This window comes from Oxyura jamaicensis, chromosome 5 (genome assembly GCF_011077185.1).
Source record: "Oxyura jamaicensis isolate SHBP4307 breed ruddy duck chromosome 5, BPBGC_Ojam_1.0, whole genome shotgun sequence".
NCBI lineage: Eukaryota > Metazoa > Chordata > Aves > Anseriformes > Anatidae > Oxyura > Oxyura jamaicensis.
Window position 1 is genome coordinate 31,751,188 of NC_048897.1, and position 23,268 is coordinate 31,774,455.

General features: G+C 42.5%; 2 long non-coding RNA genes across 4 annotated transcripts in view; both read right to left on the reverse strand.

Moving 5' to 3' along the window:
- LOC118168100 overlaps positions 1-15,843 on the reverse strand; it is a 27,817-nt gene extending 11,974 nt beyond the window's left edge. Inside the window, exons 1-2 of one of the 3 annotated variants that reach the window (XR_004751361.1) lie at positions 15,724-15,843; positions 5,915-6,080 (exon numbers count right to left, since the gene is read on the reverse strand). This is a non-coding gene — a long non-coding RNA (uncharacterized LOC118168100). Of the gene's footprint in view, positions 1-5,914; positions 6,116-15,723 lie in introns of all 3 variants that reach the window. The other 2 variants (XR_004751362.1, XR_004751364.1) reach the window with 2 other exon arrangements.
- Positions 15,844-20,262: 4,419 nt separating this feature from the next.
- On the reverse strand, positions 20,263-21,637 carry LOC118168102. Its single transcript, XR_004751366.1, has 3 exons — positions 21,587-21,637; positions 20,800-20,988; positions 20,263-20,325 (listed from the first exon to the last, which is right to left on the reverse strand). It is a non-coding gene; the product is annotated as an uncharacterized LOC118168102 (long non-coding RNA).
- Positions 21,638-23,268: the final 1,631 nt, after the last annotated feature.

A 23,268-nucleotide genomic window follows, 5' to 3' on the forward strand; every position in this document is an offset into this window, starting at 1 on the left:
AAAAAAAAAAAAAAAAAAAAAAAAAAAAAAAAAAAAAAAGTGCAGCAAAACCTTGCAGCCTTCTTCCGCTATCACCAGCAGGCTTGTGGAGGGAGGTCAGCACGGATGGCATATGCTGACATGGACAGGAGACCCTGCTGACTTGCAGTCCGTAGCTCCCTTCACAGAGGCACGTGGGTCCACAAATACAGGTAAGTAAAGCAACTATGCTGATGCTATTAAGCTTATAACCTACTTAACTGGGGAAAATAGAGGTTTACCGAGAAACACTGCAAGGATTTACTTGAAGGAGAAGGGAGACACACAGGCCCTGGCAGTCATTGAGGAAAAACCACCCCACAATTCCTGTACCAGCTCTGCAAGGCTGATGCTAGCAACCCTGCAATGCCCATGGGCAGTGCCCAGCACAGTGACAGCATGAGACCCAGCGCTGGGCTGCCTGTGACTGCACGGGACTGGTTTCTGGAGCTGGTGGTCTCTCTGAGCACTTAAAGCAAGGCCCCAACCTGTTACAACGACAAGCAAACTTCTCTGGCAAATGCAGCCCCTGGCACTTGCTGGCAGATGTACTCTAAGTATTGTTAATGATAGTCATTAGCATCATTCCCTCCCTTCCTCAGCAGCCAGGGAGGTAGGAGAAGAGTAAGGAGGGTGCAAATGTTCTCAGTGTTCTCAGTGCTGGGAGCAGAAAAAGAATGGAGCACTATTAGACTCCTTTTCATCCATCCACTGAAACCCTCTCTTCCCGGTCAACTCTTGAGCCTTCTACCTCACCACCTTCTCTTAGCTTCCCTCATCAGCACCTTTGCTCAATCACCCACACTTGCTTCCTGCATGAACTTGTTGCTAACAGGGTTTCCCTCTTGTCATAGCCTCTTGTTGAAAAGACTTCTGCCCTGAGCTCCTCTTCCACCACATCTGCCCTCCTGTTACGGTTTAAGCCAGCAGGCAGCTAAGCACCGCACAGCCACGTGGTGCTCCCAGTGGGATGGGGGAGAGAACTGGGGGGGAATGTAAAAACTCATGGGTTGAGATAAAGACAGCTTACCAGGACAGAAACAGAAGAGTAATAATAATAATAATAATAATAATAATAGAACTTACAAAGCAAGTGATGCCCAGTGCAATTGCTCACCACTCACTGACCAATGCCCATCCCTACCCTGAGCAGCAGTTCCCCCCACCCTGGCCAGTCACCCCATATAATTGCTCAGCATAATGCCATATGGTATGGAAAAACCCTGCAGCCAGTTTGGGACAGCTGTGCTGGTTCTGTCCCCTCCCAGCTCCTGGTGCACCCCCAGCCTCCCCACTGGCAGAGCAGTACCAGTGAGAAGCTGGAAAGTCCTTGGCTCTGTGTGAGTACTGCTCTGCAACAACTAAACCATCAGTGCGTTATCAGCATTATCATCCTAAATCCAAAATACTAGATACTAGGAGGAAAATTAACTCTATCCTAGCTAAATCCAGGACACCTCCTCAGAATTTGACTTATTGTCCCATGATTCCTGTACATCTGAGTTACTGTCAGCTCCTTGGAGAATGGAAATCTTCTCTTTTATGTATCTGTGAAGTGCTCAGAGCACTTATATTGCTCTATAAATAAGGATAATAAGCATCTAATGCTGACAGCTCCAACAGATGCATAGGATAAGGCCTGCCCATGGAGTGAGATCATTCTGCTTACTGGAAGATTTCATATCTAACAAGCTTCTACTCAAAGTCCAATTCCTATCAAAACCCTTCTGAGCATAGCAAGAGCAAAGCTGGTCCTTCTGCATTCAGTCTTATATTGCAGCCTGGCTCTTCAAGGCAGGCTGAGGAATCCATACAGGGTGTACACAATATTTCTGGAAACGCAATGTTTCTAGGCTTCTAGAGATGAGAGGCATCACTACTATTCAATCAAAACTGAGGCAGGAGAAAAATCCTTTTGGCACAGTTCATGGTTATACCACAAATGTTAGCAGTATGTCGCATACCTCCAGCTCCAATCTACATTTTTGTCAGCTTCAGATTTTTATCTAAAATCATTGCCAGAGCAGACAAGGTGAGTGCTGTCTCCATTCCCCACTTCATCATCTCCAAGTCCCAAGAGAAGCTTCTGTTTGCCTCTGAGTTACTTCAGCTTGCCCACAGAAACTGATGGGCTGCTGATCTGCACTTGGAGGGCTGCTTGTGTACCATCTGGGGGTCTGGATACAAGACTGAATAAGACAGGGTACTCTTTCAGTCATTTTCTAGCCCTACATATTCCACAGCTCTGGCACATTATCTGGGCATGCTACAGCCCAGGCAGTTTTGAGGGACTTACACTGTCTGAAGAGCAGGGAGTTTGCACACTGCATCCCTCCATCTCCAGCATTAGAAAGCTTAAGATCTTCCACAGGCATCAGCTGCATAAGAATTCTCCATATTCAGCACCAGCTACCACCTCTACGGGATGATCAACTATTAAGCAAGCTTACTATCAGCTCACCAGTCCATACCTGGAGTTGCTTCTCCAAAGCCCAAGGGCTAACAACCAGTCAAACCATCATCATCAGTCACAGCAGTCTCTTCAGTGAGCAGAAAGGATGCTGCTTCTTTTCTAGTTTGTTTCTACAATACAAGCTGTTTCCCTACCAGGACAGGAATCAGGGGGAAGCAGAAAACCTGGCACAGACAGAGGGCGGGTGAGCAGTGGGTTCTGACTTTACAATAGGATGATAAATGATAACAGCATTAGGAACAAAACCAAGCATCCTTCATGCTGTCAGAGCAAGGATGCCAGCGCATAACAAGATGTGGGCACAGGGCAGGGTGGTTGCTTTCCAGAGAAGCACACAGCTACCAGGTTACTTCTGCTCTGAGTCAACGGACCAAATTGTCTTTCCTGGGTTCCTGCAGAAGAGGGCATGGGACAAAGAGGAAGTTATTTCTCTCTGCTTAGCTAAGAACTTCAGATGCTCCACAGTACATTGAACTCAATAGGCAGGGCCAAGTCAGTGCTGGATGCCAGTACAGAAGATCTTTAAAAGGATGTGGATTACAGAGCTCTAGATGATCATAAGCTACTTCCCACACTGCCTTAGTAGTTACCCAAGGGTACTGTGGGGGCACTGCAGATTAAAGTGAAGGCATCGGGGCCCTGACATAGAAAGGAGAGAGAAGTCCAGAAGATGAGGGCCACAGCAACAAATATGCTTCACAATACTCCCTCAGGTTCAGGATCCCCAGAGAACTTTGCCATCCCTCAGATGAGAACAAAAATCCCTTCCCAGGGCTTACCTCATCTTCACAGGAGGAGGTCACCAGGACAAAAGCAGTAGCTGGTGAAGGGAGGGATGCCAAACCGCCTCTGTCAGACTTTGTGAGGAGCAGGATCAATGAGTTATCATCCTGCTCAATGCAGCTGCCCTCCTGTTTTTGTTGTAACCCATGACTTGGCAGTGACGAAAAGATTTATGGCAAGGGTAGACTCATGAACGGGATGGGGTGGGCTGGTCATGCCTGGTTTTGCTTTTACCAGCTCCCTCTCACCTCTTTGCCAGGGACACAGAAATTTAAGCAACATGAATTGCCTTGCTAAATACAGCCTACACTCAAAAGCATCAGCAAAATGGGGAAAATGTGAGTATTCAGAAGAAAAAGCCTTTGGAGCCAGGTATGAACAACATATGTCCTGTGAAAAAATGCATCAGAAAATACAAATCCAGCCTGGAAGAAGGCATTAGAAAGGAACATGCAAATTAATACACCAGGTAGAACTGAGCACAGCTGTGTAACTCTGAAATTACCTACTGAACTCCTTAAATATATCATTGTGAGCAGTAGGGTGAATGAATCTTACCTTCCTACTGATTTCTGCCATTTGCTGAATTTACTGTGCTGCATATAAACATGTATGAACTCCAATCAGGGTTTTTCTCACTGTTAGTCCTTTCAAAGGACTGCCTTTGTCTGTCTAGCAAGGAGCGAGGTTGGAAACGTTAACCCAATGCAAACACTGAAAAGTCTTCTTCACTGTCCAGGGAACTTCTTACGGCCTAGCACATTTAAGATTTCTGAATCTCTTTCAGCAAATCCATTTGGAATAACAGATTCAAAAATTATTGTTGGGAATTACTGAAAAACTATAGACAGATTGACAGTCACAGACAGACAGCTTAATCACTTAAGCCTTTTTTCATTTGGAAATAAGGTTTGAAGGAATTGAGGCTGTTTTTAGATCTACTGGAAACAGAAAGTTTTCCAGAAAATCTGTGGCTCTTTGAATTATGAGAAGATTTGCATTATGAGAGGGAGATTAAGGAAGACAATTACACTGCAAGACGGCAGCACTATTTCTTTGGCACCAAGAATTATGAGCAGAGATCCAGCTTGGAATTACTATTTTCAGAAGATAAGGATGAAGCTTGGAAAGAGCAAGATTTGCAGTAGGAAGAACTGGAAAAAAAATAATAATAAATTGAAAAGGAACAATCTCCCAGGATTTTATGCCATTTGTTTAGGACCCCTGAAGGAAATGAAGAATAGAGCAGCCTTGCTGTTAATACAAAGCCAATTATTATATCAATAGAATTTGCTGCTCTACAGAGTGAATTCCAGCCACCTACCCAGCTTCTACAGCACAGTAAAATGGCTGAGGTCCCTTGAATGAGTGAGGGCAAAATCAGGCCAACCCAAAGGGAAAAGCCTCCTCTGGCAACCTTGCTGGTCATGTTCAGCATGCCTGTGCATTTCCCCACTGTTGGATATATGCCAATTTTTCTAACAACTCCTGACCTTGTTATTCCAAAGAAGAATTAAGAACAATGAAGAAATCTCCTCTGCCAGAAACCTCAAGCTTTGGAATGTTTTGTTTTCTTGATGGGCTTGGCCCTTTCTTTCCTCATACACCAGTCATCTTTTCTGCATCCTGAGTAGCCTGTTCTGGTTCCCCTTCTGTGAATATTTCTCCCCAAGTCAAACTAGATGATTTAAACCCCATGCCTGACATGGAAAGCTGTGGAAGTGTTACTGCGCTAATACTGACTTCAGCTCTTGCACTGAAGAGCTTAGCAAGCTCCTGATCTGGAGAAGGAGATGCAAGAAAGGAGTTGGAGAGTAAGAAATATTGGTCCTGCTGGAGGGAGAGGTGACCTACCCTTATTGTAAATAAAACAACAGTTCTGATGGGAGTCAAAGTCCAGGGTGAAACAGTTGTTTGGGGAATGAAGAAAAATCATCCAACTGTGCCTGAGAAAAAATTTAGGATGTACAAAAACCTAAGCCATAAACCAAGAGCCAAAGCCATAAACTATAAAGATGTTTTATCTCTCAATCATGACCTTATGGAAGCATTTTCCATCCAAGCACCAGTGCTCCCCTCCCAGGGACTGTATTCAGTCTTAATCCATGCCCCCCACTACTATTCCTGTGTCATTCCATGCTAGATGGCTGTTCGGTGCCACATCCTCTCTACAGCCAAGCACTCAGATCTTCTGGTACCTGCCTACCTCTCATTCCAGTTCTGGACCTTTCTTGTCATATGAAATGGGTTTGTAAAATGCATATTTAACTTCAAAGAATTTATATGCCACTGAGGAGAAATTCACACCCTCCCCCCAAATGACAGAAAGAAGACATAAAATCCTGTCCTTGACTTAACCTCTTAGATGCACTGTCTCAGCAAGGATGGAATTCATTCAGCAAGGATTAATTTTAGCTTTATTTCGAAGGCACAAATTACCAGCGCCTAGCCTGGAGGCCAATTACAGCCTCCAGAACTACACAGCAGTATGGGATAGCCTGGTGACCCTTTATACAATGCTCAGCTCCAACCACTTCTTTGAGTTCTGTGGCACACCACATGGCTTCCTGTGTAGGTTTCCTGGGTTGTACCTCTTTGTTCAGATATGGAGGACCTTTAATTTGTTGCATTGGGCCTTACCAGCAATGTGCTCTGGAGCAAAGGACTGGGTTATAGTTCCAGCTGTCTGCAAGGTCCACACCTCAAGGCAGCCTCCTTCACTGCACAGGTCTCCAGTAAGTGTTGTTCCCACAGGAGGTGCTGTGTACCCCACAGGAGCACACACAGGGTTAACATTCTTGAAATCCTGCCCAGAGACAAATGGTTTGTGTTGAGAAACTGCTGCTGGGAAGGAAGAAAAAAAAAAAAGGCCTTTTTTTATTATTCCGAGGTGCATTTTAATTTGCACAAGCGACATTGTGTCTGTGATGGATTACACGAAGGGAAACATTACAGCCCAGCAAGCTCGGCAAGGAAAAAATAAGGGAGATATGGGGAGGATTAAAAACAACCTATTGCAATGCAGAATTCTGATAAGGGGTCCATGGTGCCTTCAGAGCAGGAGCAGGTGGAGCTCAGAGTACTAAAAAAGAGAAGAGGCATGGTCTAGGGTGAGGGCAGGGGAAAGGTGGTGAGAGCACAGACTGGAAGAGACTTCTTGGTCATACAGTCTTCCTGCTACCAGCACCATCCTGCTACCAGCACCATCACAGGAGCCCTTTCATGAAAGACCATGCTCCATCTTAAAATTCATTCTGTTTCTTTTCCCTTGGAAGGATGTTCCAGAATCTTACTTCTCTGATGCTTAGAAACGTTCATTTAATTTCCAGACTAATTTATTCTCAGACAGTTTATACCCATTTGTTCTTTTGCCAACATTGTCCTTAAGCTTAAATAGCTGTTCTCTCTCTTGAGGGTTTTGTGGCTTGATGTATTTATAGACAGAAATCATAGCTGCTCTTTCCTCATTCTGCCTGACTGAACTAGCAAAGCTCCTAAATCTTGTAAAACAGGCTTCCCGTATCACTGGTCATCCTAGTACCTTTGTGTGCTCTATTCCAGTTCATACCTATCCTTCTGGGATATTGCTGACTGGAATTGTATGTGCTATTTCAGGAGTAGCTGTAACAGGCCCTTGGGCAATTGCACAATAGTTCCTCTTGTCTACTGGAAGCATCTCTACACTAAGAATGCCTCCCAGCTTTAGAGCTTCCACCAGCACCATGCCGATCATTTGGCCAAGGCCATTAATAGTTAAGACAAAATCAGTCCTGGAAAAGCTTCTTTTCAGCACAATACTTTGACTTTCATCACTACCTGTTGCTGTCCCCCCCCTTCAGCCACCCTTACGATTCCTCCACTAATCACCATGTGGCACCTTATCAAATGATTTTCTGAACTCATGATAAACAAGCTCTAGCCAGTTATCTTGTCAAGGCCAACTATCTCATAGCTTTTTATCCCAATTTCTGTTTTGCTTTTGCATGGGTCCTTTTCCTTCCTATAAGGGCACAAAATTACTGTACAAGCTAGAAAGAAATCCTTATTGCCTGCTAACGGTAAATGGGTTATGGCACTCAGGTAGGCAATTCTGTCCCCTTATTGGGGAGAGCAATGGTGATACTGTCTTATATTTTCTTACTCACTCTTTGGAGCCTCAGCAGCATAACCAGACTCTGAACTCCTCCATTTTTTTCAGTCCAGTCTCTTCTTGTTTTGAATTAATGTAAAAAAGCATTTCTCCGGAGAGATTAGTGCCTAGAATTAAAGAAGATAGATTTCTAGCACTTAAGCATGGAGGCATTTAATAATAATAAAAATGCAACTTGATATGTAGTCTGAGAAATGCCATAGCACAGCAGGAGAGACTCAAGAAAGCAAGTTGAGTTAGGCAGTCTCTTGGTAAACCAAGGCACCACATTTTTGTACTGTGAATCACAGAGTATTTGAAGTGACCACAATAAAGATTTATGAGTTAATTTATATGATGCTTCTTATTGTAAAAACCCAGGCATGTCCATAAAAAGGAATGAAAAAGCCCCTCCCAGAACATCTTCATTAATAAGCACATAAATAAAGAGAGCCAGGCTACTCCAAAGTCTGTCTAAGCTCCAGTTCAGAGTACTACTGAGCACCTGGAAACACCAGTAACTTCCCTGGAAGCTACACAGGTTCAAGATCTTTCCTAAGCAGAAGCTGAAAGCCTGTTGCCATAAACCCTGGAGACTTTTTCTGCAGAAGAAAGAGATGAGGCCTGCTGGACTCCCTAAGGTCAGTATAGCTGGGCTCTGATGCACAAAATGAATTGTTTCTCTGGAAAACACTTGGCCATCAGTGCATGTATGTATATAAGTGCCTGGTGCAATGTAAACACATATCTATTTGTTTCTCCTGTGCTTCCATAAATGAATTGGTGGGTAAAATTTTCTGCGATGGTGCGAGTCCTTGAAGCCTAATGACTCCAACTCTAATGTGCTTAGGTTTTATAATGCTGTCATTACCTGTTGTGAATACAAACCCACCCAGACCTCAGAAAATCATCTAATTTCTTGTGCCTTGCTAGTAAGAAAGGCTCTGCTGTTTAAATCCTGTCTGGCTCTGACTAATGCTACGGGCACAATAAAACCGTTCCCTTGCCTCCCGCACTGTGCCTCTGGGAAGTCAGATCTCACCATTTGGTTGGTAGCGGAGGAACAGCATCCTGCATCTTTCCCAGTGGCACAGCTGCTTCAATAGAACTACAAAGTAAAAGATCACAAAGGCTTTTTTTTTTTCATTTCAGAGTCAGTGAGGTTAGCTTAACATAACTGCTAACAAGAAGGTAACATATTCAAAGACGGTCTTCAAAAATGTATTTTTCTTTCTTTCTTTTTCCACCCCTCCATTATCTGGGGCATCCCAGCCCTCTCTATTAATGAAAAGTTGACTGTGATCACATTTCAGAGCAGAGATAAACTCTGCTACTCTAAGACTCTAGAAAGGTCAGTGTTAAGCCTGTATCCGTCATGTCACAGAAGTAAGAAATGCCAGTCAACTTCTAGAAAATGCTAAGTGAAAAAATTTAATAAAATAAAGGGTATTACCTCCAAAATCCATGAGTCTCTCTGTGCCTTGCTGTCCTTCTGGCTAAACCTTTTGCAATCAGACATCTTGCTGTATGCTTAAAGAACATGTGTCCCTCCTTGTAACTTGTAACATCAACTCCACTTTCTCTCCAAGGGGAGTTAAATGTGTTTCTTTCAATAAATTCATCACAGAAAAAGCATACAGTACTATTTGGAAAATTCAATGCCAGCTAATTAGCAATTGGCAAATAGGTGTTGCAGGATGGAAAGACTGAATGCAATAGATGAGTCATTCTAACCAAATGCTTTAGGCAGCCCGAGTATTAAGTCCATTTCCTTTACATTGTTAGTGTCAGTGAAAAACACTGAAATGGGTACCAGAGACTTCTTGTAGGCAGGCATTCTGAATTACAGTCATTTCCCTCTTTTCCAGCACACCCTAAATCCTGCCAGCTCCTTTCTCGTCTAAGCGAGGTGTAGGCAATGCAGCCCAATTGGTTTCCTCATGTGACGGACATATGAGGAATCGGTTAAAGAGCTCTGTGATAACCTTCCTCACAGAGATTTGTTTTCAAGACACAGTGGATGTGGCAGGTAACATTAGTACAGCCTGGAGATCTCCCGAGAGAAGGGTCCTTTCTCTCAGTGATAGTATTGTAAACATCCAGTCCCCCAAGCAAGGTCCAGAATCCTTCTATGGAAGGATGCTGGAAGGCAGCAGGGAGAAGTGTTGATGGCCATTGCTCCTGCCATAGTTGCTCTGAAGAAAAAGACTCAGGCACATCCTTTCCCCCACATCAAATGTGGGTGTCAGAAAAATTATTCTACTCCAAATCCAATGTTTTTCTACCACTGAAGTGCTCTTGCTCCCAGCTAGTGGAGTCAGTATTGTTTTAAAATGGGGAGAAGATGGCTGGTATCACATAGAGGACTGGGAGGTAGTGCAGAGAATGCAGGGACCTTATTTCTCATCTTGTGTGAGCCCTGGGTACGTGGCCAAGGGGCAACATATTCAAAAGAACGTGAGGTGGGCTGTGAGGCAGTCCCAGGCAGCCCAGAAGTCTCAGCTCCACAGCCTCATGCAACTCTGCCAGATTTCAGCCTACTCAACATAATTTTCTGCCTCAGCTTGGAGCCTGCATGTTTACTTACTGCCTCGATACCATAACAGTGTTTTCCCAGAAAAACACAAGCTACAGCATGTAAACAGTGATTTCCAGCAGTCAACTCCTGAATATGACAAAAAAAGCCCTTTTTACAGGTTCTTTCTCTGTCAAATTTCATACTGCCATGAAATAGTGGAACTGTCAGAATATCTAAAGACTTAAGTTCAAAAAAGCTTGATTCAAGGCAATCTTATGTCAACACCTCTTTCTCTAGAATGAAACTGCTGTGAAATAGCAGGGATTTCTAGGGATAACTCTGAACATTAAATCACTCACACGGGGTTTTTCAACAATGAGACAGCAGAGCAAGGTAGTGGATCTGTCATTTCAGTGTTCAATACATGCCAGGTCCTTGGGAGGAGCCAGCTGGAAGATTAATCTGCTATCTAGCCACAGTTCTAAAATTATGTTCAAAAAAATATAGGTCAAACTTCAAGGATCTTTACCTAAAAGAGATGGTCAGTGCCACCAACCTACTGGTGTGTTAGACGCTAACCCAGTGTCCATATGTCTGGGTACAGAGTGAATCCCAGTTACCCTACATGTCAAGAAAGTTATGAGCTAACCCCATGTGTAATGGATGGCTTTGCCAAGGTTCAGTCAAATCCTTTACATTATTAAAAACAGTGTCAGGTTACGCTTACTGAAGAAGTCCCAAGACACACAAGACTTTTAGAGATTCTACCCAAAACTTTGATAGGACAAAGTTTATGTGTCCATGGACTGCAGTCCTCCTGAAAATAATGAGTTCAAAGATTTCCTCTTGCAAACTCTTTGGGTGCTTCCAGTTCCTAACCTCCTAGAGAGATGTATAGCCTCTACTTCTGCTGCACATTTCACGAAATCTGACATGGTGAAAACACCTTCCACAAGAACAATTTGCATAGCTTACCTTCTGATTCGTTGCCAGCAACCTTCTTCCACAACTCTAACAAAAGTGAATTTCCATTGTCATCTTCACGCCTACACAGGCAGTGGGGATTGGGATACTCTCAAATCAGGAATAAGTCTGTTTAGTTTAGTACAGTTTCCACACCTGTTTGGGCCAGCATCTTTCCCAGCATGTCAGAAGCACGGCTCTCTTCTTAGGCCGTTTTCATGTGCACAGTCAATGGCAGGGTTGAGAATTGCCTTGTATTGCTTTCCACAGAAAAAAATAAAAAAATAAAAAAAAAATCAAATTTAGAGCACATCACTGCACACTTTTTCAATGCACTTAACAGTGCCTAGCATAGTATAGTCTTTCAGCCCACATGAAGGTGCTGTAGGACTAAGCCAAATTTCCACCATCTCCAAGTAACTCTGTCTAGTGCATAGATTGCCCAGCCCAGAGTACACTGAGCTCAAAGTACCATTGGTCTTCAGGGTGATGTGGAGCCCTATTATTGATTACAGAGTTATACAGTGAGTGCAGCAACATTCTTTGCCTGACAGGACAGAGGGAGCGCATACAAACCATGTGGAATAGGAATTATTTGTGTCATGCTCAGTTAGGTCCTCTATTTCCTTATTGAAAGATGCCTGTGATTCTCCTTGATTCTCCCTAGAAAATAACACTAAGGGATTTAATGAATGAGAATAAAGAGAAAAAATGAGAATAAAGAGAGAAAATGGGAACAAAGAGGATTTCCCTTGATCTTTCCCCCCAAAAATAATAAAGATATACAGACAGACATGAATTGACGTTCCCTTTGCCACCCTTGTTTTGCTGTAAATGCCTTATTGCAAGAAGCTGCACTGTAATTAACTCTTGTTTTGTTTTACAGTGTATGTATAAAGGCTATTACTCCTTCGGTGGAGATGGCAGTACCCGCTGCAGAGCATGCCAACTATCTCCTTGCTCATGGGTTCTGGCACCAGCCAATTTCTCTGTGTGATTTATCACTTGGTAATCCATCTCCTCCATCCATTATCCTGCACAAAAATCAGCCCTGGACAGCCGTTTTCTCTGCAGCATAGAAGGCAGAGCTGTCACTTTGCCTGCCCTGTTCTCAGCAGGGCAAGGGAATTTTGTCTTTTCAGATTCAGTAAGCTCCATGGCAATCTGGTTGAATCCCTCAACAGTGGAAATAATGGCTCTGTGTACATTAGGCTAGAGTGATAACCTGCATAAACACTTGTCTTCAGTTGTGATGCCTTTTCCAAATTAGGGCTTGCCAGCATTTATTTTTAGTTAGCTCTCGTGAACCTTTTTTATTTTCTGAAAGCTACTTAAGTATCAGTTAATGAAGCCTTCAACAACCACCTGAAACAAACAAATCTGTTGCCTCCATGCTGAACTGACAAACATGACATTCAATGGTTTCAAATGCTCCAACTGTAGCTTATACAAACATATAGTAAGCAATAAACTATGTTGTGAAATAATATGAATAAGCAAAACAATGCATTATTGCATACCAGTTTTTGATGTTTGAATTTAATAAGATTTTTAGGTATGCAATGCACATACAGATCCATCCAGCATCTAAACAGTACACCAGACTTACAATACACTAGAATACCATAAATAAAAAAATAACATCTTCTTTGTATTAGAAAGTGATAACTATATCAATAAATTCAACGCATTCTCCTAAAGCTGACATTCATTTATTAGTACAAATTTGGGTTAAGATAATTTCATGCATGGAAACCATGAAGTCAACCAAAGTTTCTTGTTCAGACCTAGCCTAAATTACCAGTCATTGGGACCAGGTCAGTGCCTCCATATTTGTATGACAGCTAGCTGGGAACTACTGCAAAGTAAATATTAGCACTGGTGAAGTATATGCAGAAAAATAACACTGAAAAAGAAATTAAAATTCTCCTGCCTGAAGCAGTGCAGCTCAAAAAATATCTCTAGTCTGCAAAAAACTCTGTGTACAATAAAGAGAAAGGGAAAAAAGGAAAAAAATATGTCTTCCTTCAAAGGCTCAACAAAGAGCAACTCATCCTTTCAAGAATAAGTCTTTCACCTTTGATACAGCTGTACTGGATAGTCTAGAATTTTTCATGTGCTTAGGGAGAGGACCCACAAATCCAAAGAGAGTTCAAGTTGGGGGGAAATAATTAATTTCTATTCCTCTCCTTCAACTCCGTCAACCTCACAGGGGGAGGTGCCAGAAAACATTACTGCCCTCCCTTTCCTCAAATTAAAAAAAAAAAAAAAAAAGAAAAAAAAAGTAGATGAGGAGGAGGTGAGGAGGGAAAGGAGAAACAAAGATACAGAAGGGAACTGGAGAGGGGAGGAGTAGGGACGTGGAGCTGAGAAGCCAGAAGAAAAAAGCATTTGTAAAATTAAAAGGCAGGGCCCCATCAGATTGTGTCGGGCAGGGGAAAGCGTGTCGTAGGCAGGAGTAATTGGTAATCGGAGCAGAAGTGAAGAAAGGGATGATTTATGGGAGCATGGAGACAGGGGTGGAATAATTTTTGGAGCAGAACGGGGAACTTACTGAACGCCTGAAACTCAGCTACTTATCCACTCGTTCTCGTGATAAATTAGCTCTTGTTTAAAGTAACCGGAGCTCCATTTTTCATTCTGATTACTACACTTGATATCTCTCTCTCTCCTTCTGTTTCTCTCTGACCACTGCCCCTTAGCAGGTTCTCTGAGCTGAGGCAATGGGTTTATGGAAACTCTTCACCCCTCCATTACAGTGTTCCCCCCCTCCTTCCAATCACTGTAGGGTTAACTCTTTAAGTTGCTGTGTGTTTCTGTGAGCCGCTTAAAAGTCTTTCTCAGTGTTGACCTGGGAACATATGGAACACGATCCTGTGTTTATGCTGTGGTGGAGGGAAGGGGTGCATGTGTGTATTTGTGTGTGCACACGTCAGATGCTTGCATGAATGTGGATCAACCACAGTGGTATGTCGTTGCCTCCAGCATTTGTGTGAGTGCTTGGCACCTTGGAAAGCAGCAACATATGTGGCGTAGTGCACATCAGGTTATTACTAGGAATGATTTATTTTACAGTGCTACCCAAAGCCACCCCCACTGCCTCAAGCACAAGGTCTCACTGTTCAGTTTACCACCTAAATCCATATGAAGATTCAGGTGAGACACAACAGGTAAGACTGAAACAAGTGGCAGAAAGAAGGAGCTGACATACAGCAGGAGACTCATCATAAGGAAGACTGGATGACTTAATGACAAACTCATCTAAACACTTCAAAGAGTAAATTGTATGACAAATGAATACTAATAAATATTAACTTACTCACTCACATCAGAATCAGTTATTTTCCTAAAAGCATCAAAATACTGAAGTGGTTCACATGAAGAGATTTGAAGGAGGAAGTGCTTTTGTCATTCGGTTAAGGGAAGACAAAAGACAAAGTACAAAGAGTACCAGAGGAGACAGACAAGCTAGGGTTCTGCTACCGATGAGTGAAAAAGACATGAAAAGCACATTACTGAGAATACCAAGGAATAACACAAAAACAGACAAGCCAGGAACTGGCTTGTTATTGCCATTACTCTAGAACTAGGATATAAAAAGAACAGGGGGTTATTCACTGAAATTAAAAGATGACAGTAATTTTCCCCCACACAAATAATTATCTGGTGCAACCTTCACCTCAATTGCTATTAATGTCAGGAGCTTGGCACAATTGAAAAGGGCCAAGCTGGTGTAAGGCCAAGATGGCTGGTGTGGTTGTCAACAACCCAGCCCCTCCAAAAGAAGACAATTTCTACATATGCAGGCTCAGCAGATGTGACCCCATAGACCAGCTGCTCCTTAACTGCCTCCTGCATGAAGTCCTTGCACCTTTCCAACTTATTTTATGTCAGTCACAAAAAGACAAGGTTTCAGGCTAGCAAAGGACATCAGGTCTGACACTGCAGCGTATGACCTGCCATATGGGGCAGGGCAGCCATAAAGTCTTGCTGAACAAATACACTACCTGCCCACACGGCTCACCCTCGATGGACACGCTATCATACATGACAGGACACATTGGTTAAACTGCACATTCGGTTCTAGCTCTTCTGAAGGAGCCATATCCTGACAGGTGTCTATTTGGATCTGCTGCTACTGTCTGTCCTGCAACACATCTCGTGCTACGAACCTGAATACACTTTCCCAGGTATAGTTCAGCTAAATCACACCAAGCACATTCAAAACCGAGCTAATTCTAAAAAAGCTAGCATTAACTTAACCAAGGATTTTCTTGTACTTCTGTAGCTGGCAGGTAGCTTAATTACACATCGCCATCTTTATGCCAGAAAAGATAAATATTACAGACAGGTACTTTTCCAAATGTGAAAACGCATGTCAGCAAAATTTATTCATACTACTGTCTCTCAGTACAGTCTTCTTCCTTATGGGCTTTCAATGCCTATTCTATAAACAATGATCTACACATTCAAGGAGAGCAGTCCCATCTCCACTACACCCCTTATGTATAGTACTATAGGCCTGTGTGTTACACGAACAACCTGATGGCACTGACATCCAGCTATTACCTAGATTACTGTGAGAGACATTCTTTGAACAAGTAATCAAAGCTTGAGTTGTGAGGTGTTTGGGAGGAAAGTCAAAGTAAAACCAAAAATTAGGGAAAATAATTTTAAAAAAGCTATAAGAATTGTTATTGCCAAACCAACAGGTGGGCAGCTTGTTTGGAAACAATGATGGACACTCTGCCTTGAAGAAGTCACAGGCAGTCAACAGCCCAGCCCTCCTGAACACATACATACAAGTACATAGGCTGATGAGATTCTCACAGAACTCACCAGAAATGTATCTTTGGAAGACAAGCAGGACCACCAGGTGTTGCCACATTAGTATTTTGCTAGCAATGTCCACACAGGTACATTGTGCAGTCACGGACTGAAGATTGAGGTCCAGAGTAAAAAGCAGCTGCAAGAGAGGCAACAGGCAAGGACAAGGTGTACCATAAAAGGGTGAAGATAATGAACTTGCATTTTCTTTGAGGTGCGCGTATGCACATCCTCTAACCTTGAAGGGATCCCAGGGGGATTTGGAAAGGGGATAAGGGTGGTTCACAGTTGTTAATACATTTTTATTATATATTTTATTATATTAAGTAGAGGGCAAACTGATCACTATGACCAGACAAGGACAGGGAGATTAGCCTTACTGCAATGATGGGCGGTTTCTTACTTGGAGTCCAGACAGCTAATCTACCCACCATGTTTCAGACAACTCTCTTTATCTGTACATGGGAGCCCTATCCCATCTCTCCTTCTCATACCTTTGATAGAAAGCAGCTAGATTTTCAGAGATTTCAGAAAGCCAAAGTGTGTAAAGCAAATGAGCACTCTGAAAGTTTTGCTTTTACATAGCACTGTTGATGTAAGAGCATCTAGCATAGCCTCAGATAGGAAGAGTTACACTTGAAAATCCAAATCCGTTAGTTGTTTTTTTTTAATGCACTTCAACTCCCTCAGTTTGAGGCAAAGAAGTAGAAATCTGTGTTTTCAAGGAAAGGTTCCTCAAAACTGTGGAGCAGGAAATTCAGCTATTTAAATAAATACATAATAGTAATAATTTAGAAATGGATCTCTCAGAATTACCCTGGAACTGTCAGATCATACAGTAAAAGACAAAAATCAGTGAAAGGAAATGTCTATGTCTGTTCCTGAAAGTCCAGCACATAGCATTAATCCAGGGGAACAGAACTGGTGGATTTCAAAGAACAGTACTCAGTTTTCCCCTACTCTGCTCAGTGTTGATGCACAAGAGCTTAAGTTTTACACCAAAGAATTAGAGATGTCTGCTCATCAGCTTTCACAAGTTTTTGAATAATTCAGGTTGAAAAGCATGAAGAAAGCATGTAAAAAGTTTTTTTTTTTTTGTTTTGTTTTGTTTTTTGTTTTTTTCTGGGGAGAACAATTTGTTGCAGAAACACCAGGTAGGATTCTTCCATCCCTTACCATAGCCCATATGAGGACAACTAGGAAAATAACCATTTTTTATTTAAGCCAAAAGAGACCCCTTGTATATACTCTTGGTTCCCATCTGTTATACTTGGCATTTGAGATACAGCACTTGAAAACACAAGCAGGACAAAAGCAGAAGCTTCATTTTATGGAAACTTTTGAAGTTAATGGGCCACAATCTTAACATCACAATCCTTTGCTTTTTTTCAAGGAAGTGAAGTAGATGGGACATAAATGAGCTCTAAGGCTCAAATCCAACCTGCATGAAATTGGGCATGCTTGTAGTTTTAAACTTGCATCCAGAGCAACTTGGGTTTTGAAAAACACACTTATTTTTTTCCTGAAGGACTCTCTCTGCATCATGAATAAGACACCAGTTCAGCTGGGACAGTAACCCATGGTACCCATCCATGAGGTAATAGTGACTGTGTTACTGCAAGCTGTATGCTGCAGACTGAAGGACTACTCAATCCATGGCCTGGACTGAGTAACTCTTATTTGTACCTCAGTTTATCCGATAATCTAACTCTAACGTCCACATATTGTACCACATATTGTCTCCCTTGGTGACCAAGACTATCAGGAGGCAAATATGACACAGTCCCTCATGCGCCAGCAAAGTTCCTGGTTACCCCAGGAGTTCAGAGGAGCAAGCAAGGAAGCATTCATTACCTTTGTGGCCATCCTCTTTCTGCCTCTGTCCTGCAAGCCAGCTAGAATTCAGGGGAACCTCCAGCGCTTCATGGAAAGGAATAGCTGATTTATTCAGTCTGTTAGGACATCTTTACCTTACAAAGAAAAAAAGCATACATTTATTGGACAGAATCGAGATTCCATGTCTCTGTGTTCTGTCCCTCTCAAGAGTTAGAGAAGTCTTTATTACTTTGTGAACAGTGAAAATTCCTCCCAATTTATCTTCAATGCCAAGCCAACAGAGAAGAACTTCAGTAGAAACTTTTTTTTTTTTTTTGAACAAGACCTAAAGTTCTTAGAGGTTCTCCTATGCCAGTTGGCCTTCCAGACCCTACTGGAATTCAAATAACCTACCCGATTAAACTGGGGGGGTGTTGTAAAACACCACAGGTAGAAGGGAGAGGAGGGTGGAAAGAAGAATCCTAAGATACAATGGATATATTTATTTTTTTAAGAACTATCGTTGCTCTCTTCTGTGCCCCCTCCCCTGGCAAAGGTGAACTGCATATCTTTAGTTAATAATTAACTTGTCATGAGCTCCATCAATATCCCATCATCTAAGTGACAGAGGGAAGGGAGGCGATGGGGGAGGTGATCAGCGCGACGTGCCAGCTCTGCCCGCAGCCTGCGATCTCGTCTCGGCCATAATAAATAGGATGAAATGCGCTCCTGATAAATGCCCATGTCATGGAGAGATTTTACCTTCACTCAGAAACAATGTAATATCTCAGCTATTACCCAAAATAATTTATCAATGTGTAATAGCTTTGTGCAGAGCTCAGATAGGAGGGGAGCAGCGCTGCCCGAGATGGATGGATCCTACCTTCTGCTTTTAATTTTTAATGCTCGTAGGCAGCTTCACATTAAAGGCCAGGTGTCATATATAGACTTAATGTAAGAATGGAGTTCATGAATTCTAATCAGGAGAGAATCTCCCTCTCTCTTCTCCTGCTTTAGTCAGTTCTCTTTTTTTTATTTATCAATTTTCCTTCCTTTCTATATTCCCATTTTCTTTGCTTCTCTCTTTTGGTCTATTTCTTCCCCCCGTTCTTCATCTATATTTTACTCCATTTCTGTAACAAAACCGTTCAGGTAGCTCTTTGCCACTTTATGTCCCCAAACTGTCCCATCACTTAAGAACAAGAAGGAAGAACTGATCTGTTTCAGTCTTGGTCCTTGTGTCATCATTTGCACCTAGAAGAACAAATTCAACACATATACCAAGCCAGAATAAAGATCCGGGGAAAAAAAAATACTGTAACAATCAAGAGTGGAAAAATCCAAACTCTGGACATCAAAATTCATAGTGGAATTGTGTCACTGAAGAGATCTTGGCTGTAAACGGCCTGTGGAGAAGCTTTGTTCCCTTTCCCAGCCAAATCCCATTCCTTTGCAAAGAAACCTCTTTCTTTAATCTGCAAGAGACAGCACCGGGACATATGGATCCAAAAAAGAGACTCTGGGGCCTCTCTTCCTAACATTTCTAGTCTCCTTATAGCCATGTCAGCAATATGAATGTTCTGCTCTTCACTTTCAACATAATGCATGAAAAAACAGTTGGGGCTCATCTCTTCTGGGCCTCCGTCAGAGGGACCTGTTCATGGACCTCTTATGTAAAATACAGTTTTTTACATACAGCAGTATATAAAATCTCCAGTACAGCCTACTGGACAATGCCAGGAAGTTCTATCATTAAGAACGCACCATTAGGGCTCACATCAGAAATACCATTATTGTATCAATACACTACATCAAAGTATGACATACCGTCTGGGTGAGACACCTGCAAGCAAAGGCAGTGCATGACAGCACTTCTGAGCTCTGCATGAAGAATGGAGCTGTAGGAAGGAAGGGGGGAGAACCACTGACTGTCCACAAGGTGCAGCAAGAGACAATAAGGCAGTTAATACAAGCAGCAGTCACAAAGATCACGAAGGAGGCAGAGACTGCAAAAATGAAACAATAGGCAACAGCTTTTGTTTGCACTCAGATGTGAAGGACAGTAAGAGGAACTCAAGGCAATACTGCCCACAGGAGGAGCACTACCACAGCTGCAAACCCTTTTACAACCACTTTGCTGACTTCCAAGTTATGAAGACACCAGTGCTGAGAGGAGTTTGGGCTTGATTTCCTGCTTTCTGTTGAGGAAGGTAACATAAACTCTCCCTATCGTTGGTTGACAATGGAGAGACCATAGACTGAATAACTCTGAGAGTTCCTTCAGAAGAAAAGTTCCCTTTTGTGCCTAAAGAGCAGGATGGCATAAAAAAGCTCCACTGGTGCTGCTCCCAATGTCCCTTCTAGCAGATATACAGAGGACATATGCCTCTAAGGGCAGTTCTTTGTCAACAAATTCTCTCTTTTCCTCACCAGTCACACATCTCCCTCTCCAGGGCATAAAGAACTTAAGACAGAGACTCTCCTCCCTTTATTCCCACATGGTATTTAATGTCTTCCTCAGCCTGCCAAAACAACACAGCAGAGTTCTGTTCTCAAGCGCCAAATTCACTAAAAGTCCGTAGGAATCTTTCCTTTCTTACCTTCTACAAGGATTACACTAAGAACATTCCTCTGCTTTCACCTTAGTCCTTCCCAACTCTGCATGTAACATGGTTCTGGAGGGCAGATATATATCAGCAAACAGAACTGTATCATGCAAGCAGTATGCCCAAAACTTCATTGTAAGAGAAAGGCTGGTACCCCACTCAGAAAAACACTCTGCACACTCAGAAGCCAAATCTACTGAACAGGTTAAAAACAAATTTGAGGAAAAAGTCATTGCACGATCAAGAAAAGACAAGACTCGCCTTTGTATTCAACTTTGTAGATGTCAGATTAAGAGATGACAAATCTTAAAACAGCAGAGCTGAAAAATAGGAGGATGAAAAGCCTAAGTTGTATTGGTGGGCCATGGTATGGTACTTCAGGGTAAAGGGAGTGTGTGGCTGTTGGCTGGATGAATCTCTGGAAACTTCAGGCTGTCTATGAAGATCCCCAGTTTTTCTAGGAACACTTTGCAAAGACTGTGTGAGTGCTCATGCCTCACCAAGCAGGTTTTGCTCCTCTCTGTCTCGGTATAACTGTAGCACTGCAAAGGCAAGGCACTAGCATCCCCTGGTGCAGCAGCTTTAGGATATCCTCTGTGACACATACTTATCTGAAATAATAAGGAAGAGAGATGTTGTTTGAAGACAGACAGAAAGATAGCCTTACCTTCCCTGAATACCACTCACTTAGTGGCTTTGGCCTGGCTCCAAGCCAGGAGGAGAGCAGCATGCCCTTGTCTGTGCTGAATGAAAGCCCCAGTGCCAGCTGCCAAACAGCCTCAGGCAGACAATGACTCCACGAGCCAAACCAAGAACTCTAAACTCATTCACTCGTGGTCCAAGATCCTTCCTAACCCTGGGGGGTTGTGGTAGAGAAAAAAAAAAAAAAAGAAAAAAGAAAAAAAAGAAAAAAGAAAAGAAAGAAAGACATCGTCCAGGTAACAGTCCCTTGCATCACCCAGGCTGAGCCTAATAAGGGTCTATTGCTGTCTCATTCCATTGCTAACACTGTGACTCTAACTGCCGTGTACTACAAATTAATTCATTCCTTCAGGCCTTGCTGTTCAGTAACTGGCTGTCACAGCAATCTCCCGAGGAGCTAATTGAGAGTTGTGATCCGTGCAGTATTTCCATTAGTGCTGTAATGACAGGCAGCCAGACACGCACACATGCATGCACACACACACAGAGCACAGGTTCCTCTGTCCCCGCAAAGGGAAGCAGATAAAAAGCCAGAGCTATTTCAAGTGTTAAGCAGCAGTTGGGGGAAATGGAAAACCAAAGGAACAATTTCCAGGATTCAGACTGAGGTCACCCAAAATTTGTCTGAATGAGAGCAAGTTGCTGGGAGCCCTAAACAAGCTCTTAATTCACTCTTGTGGAGTAAGATCCCTGACATCCTCCTCATCTGTACTGTGGTACTGTTCCAGAGACTACAAATCCCAGCAAGTCACCTCTATTTGAAAAGCTTTCTCCTTTGCATTGTGGGACTTGTAGTCACCAGAGACATGCTTCTTTAATTAGGATGCTTGCTGGCGTAGTTGTGTAGAAGCATTAAAGACAATAAGCAATATTAGAGAGTCTTAGAGGTTCTGCTTAGCAAGATGTCGAGGTGTTAATTAGGAAATAATGTTATTTGATCAGTTATGGTGCAGTTCATTCAGGAATCTGGATAGTTCGGGCATGAAGTCTGTTTATGATTTTAGTCTCTTCTTGTATCCTTTCATGACTAGTTTCAAGAGGATTAGCAGGAAAATATTAAATACAGGACCTCCTGCAACTGTACCACCCATTGGTAAAGACTTAGCCATCTTCAAGGACATATTTCATGTCCTGTCCTGGTCTCAGAGAGCGAACACCCAGAAAGCAAAGCACATGAAATTCTGTGCTGCCACTGATTATTATTTAGCAGAGTCAGTTAGAATGTGAGAAACCTTTGGTCTCTTTGGCATTTGTCCACTTTCTTGAACTAGCTCTGGAATTAACCCTACCATATCTGATGCCTTGTCTGCATACACACAGATGTGAATCCATTTAATTTAAATTACTTGGTAGTTAGCCAAATTGATGCAGACTAGTTCAGTAGACACTTCTCGCAGTGAGTGCTTCACTAATTTCAAAGCTGTGATCAGTTTCGTTGTAAATTAAATAGTTTCAAAGTTCGTTGACAATGGGAAACCAAATCACAACAATTATTTTGAGTGACAATGAATGAATCCTTCAAAAACGTAGTTCTGATATCAGCCTTTTTAGCCATGGGAAAAGAAAAAATAAAAAGAAAAAAATAAAAAGTATTTAAAGTTTCTCTGGTAATTAAAATTCTGCGATATTTAAGTATCTAAGCAAAGCAGGATGCATTTGCAAGCAAATTGTTTACAAGAAATTCATGCAATTATGCTAACAATCAGACAGATCTAAGCCAACATTTCTAGTCACCCTTAAATTTAGGCTCTTGCATTGGCAGAGGTGACTCAGGTAGCCATGCACAAGGAGGTAGCTCCTGCTCTCAACAGGGTGAAGACATCCTCCCTTGGACATGGACTGCTCTCACAGAGACCCAGGTTTCCAACAGCAGCTCTCTAGCAAGGGAATGAGCTGCAGGTTCTTCACAGCATTCCAGAGGACACAATATGCTGCTCTGACTGTCGCTGTAGTCTGGCTTTATAAAAATACCTAGGGAAGATATCTCTTCAAGGTCTACTAACAGCCTTCAGGGCTCAGATAGAGGATTAAGTTACTGAGGCTTAAGAAGTCATGGCATATAATCTTAGCTTGGTAATTGAACACATGCATGCTCCTGGCATGCGATAAATGCAAGGTCATTTGACTTAACCTAGGAGAGGACAGCATTAAGTGGAATTACCCCATGTCTGCTGCAGGCTAGTTGTGGACACAACTCTGTTAGCACAGCTCAGCACATGCACAGCAATTTGTTCAGCTGTACTAAATGCTACTGCATGTACAAACCCTGATCCTGTCCTCTTGTGACAGTATGACAGGAAAATGAAGTTCTTTTAAAAGTCAGATGAATTTGACACAGGAAAAAAAAATCAAAATATCTCACAATGGTGAAGTGCTCCTGGAAAGTGGGTTAAAGTAGGAGGTTCTGAGATATCCATGTAGTCTTGGCTTCCCT